At 29.9% G+C, this 1,736-nt stretch overlaps 1 protein-coding gene across 1 annotated transcript in view; it reads right to left on the minus strand.

Annotated features, from left to right (window-relative positions):
- LOC107653871 (receptor-type tyrosine-protein phosphatase mu-like) overlaps window positions 1-1,736 on the minus strand; it is a 208,593-nt gene that overhangs the window by 137,540 nt on the left and 69,317 nt on the right. The window lies entirely within an intron of this gene.

Below are 1,736 nucleotides of genomic sequence, written 5' to 3' on the forward strand. Positions count from 1 at the left end.
TAGAGAGAGAGAGAGAGAGAGAGATATAGATATATATATAATAATTCTAATTATTAATTATTACAATTATTATTGTATTATTGATCATATTTATAATTAATTAAATATTGATGATTTTGAGGGCTGTGCATGAGATTGTGAAAGAAAGGAGAAAATACATTTATTAAAATAAAACAATTTTTAAGAGCATTAAGATATTTTGTATTGTGTTAGTTTCATGACAATATTATTTACTTTAATAACAAAAAATACTGCATTACAGTAATGAGAATTTGGGGGTAAAATGTATTTAATTGTCCATTTTATTTTATTTTTTCTTTATGCAAAATATCATTTTTTCTTTTGATTTTTGAGCCAAATATGACCCGGATATTTTTGTGCAGTTCACCTAATTATCACTACTTTGATACTGCATTTATTATACTGCAAATAAAGATTTTTTTCCCCCGACAGACAACAGTGTTTTGAAGCGATGCTAGAGCTTACAGTAAAGCACAGGTAAATCAGTTTGTGCTGTCTGGGCTTCATCTCTAATGAAACCTCTGCTCGTCGGCTCCGTAACACGATCAATTTCATTCTGGGTTCAATCTGAGCAGCACTTCAGTGCAATTCAGCGTTTCACACACATTCGCTGGCATTACAGCGGCGATCCGACGCAATCTGACGCTCCCGATGAGCAACCTGCTCCGTTCCCACAGAGACGGACCGATGGCACACAAACTATTCATAGCAGGGGTTCTGCAGGCTTCATGAAGGTAGATTTAAGAATTTTTTAAGACCAAGTAAAGAAAATGAACAGAATAAATTGAAGGGAACACAGTCTGGTCTCTAAATGTAAATGTTTTGTATTAGCAAGACTTCAAAGTTTGAAAATCAACTTCCAACAGATCATCGTTGTTTTTTAATTTCATTTAATAAATAAATAAATAAATAAATAGTTCTGCCTTTAAACACTAGAATATGGAAATAGATTTTACTGTACTAAATTGCAAAAAATGTATATCTTTCTCCGTATTTTGGTCTTGTTTTCCAGTGCAAATGTCTAAAGATGATTAAATCAAGATACATTTACTTAAGAAGCAAAATGATAAAGTCTTGTTTTATTTAAATTGATCAAAATGAAGTTAGTTTATGATTTAAAAAGAAATATCTGTCAATGGAGTCAGAAAAATCTACTTAACCCTCTGATTCTGCTCATGAAACAATTAAAAATGTACTTATTTATTTATCTATCTATATATTTATTTATTTTAATGAAATGAATGTACTATATACTATGAATATACTATATTTTGATCCAATTAAAATTACCTATATTAATTTTAATTACCTATATTACTTTTTGAGCACTTTTTGAGCATAGACCTGAAACTGTTGTAAATCTTGAAAGAAGACTTAAGTTTGGTCTGTTTCTAAAGAAGACACCTGGCAAAAAAAAAAGAAAAATGCACAAAAATACCATTTTCAAATATTACATGAAATATATTTCCAGAAACATGTTTTACTCTAAAACTTGGAGAAAATCCATAAATCAAATCATGTTGTGCTCCAAATTTGAAGTTGATATCACAAAACATCAGATTTTGTTTGAGCGCAGTACCAAACGTTTTCACTAGATGAAATTCACTTTCCATTCGTTTCCAATGCGTCATTTTTTGTGTGTGTTCACATCGCAAGTGCCATTTACCAAGTTTCAGACCATTCCAATAAAACAAAAAAAAAAAAAAATGACAAGA

Source organism: Sinocyclocheilus anshuiensis, unplaced genomic scaffold (genome assembly GCF_001515605.1).
Source record: "Sinocyclocheilus anshuiensis isolate Anshui unplaced genomic scaffold, SAMN03320099.WGS_v1.1 scaffold1994, whole genome shotgun sequence".
Lineage (NCBI taxonomy): Eukaryota > Metazoa > Chordata > Actinopteri > Cypriniformes > Cyprinidae > Sinocyclocheilus > Sinocyclocheilus anshuiensis.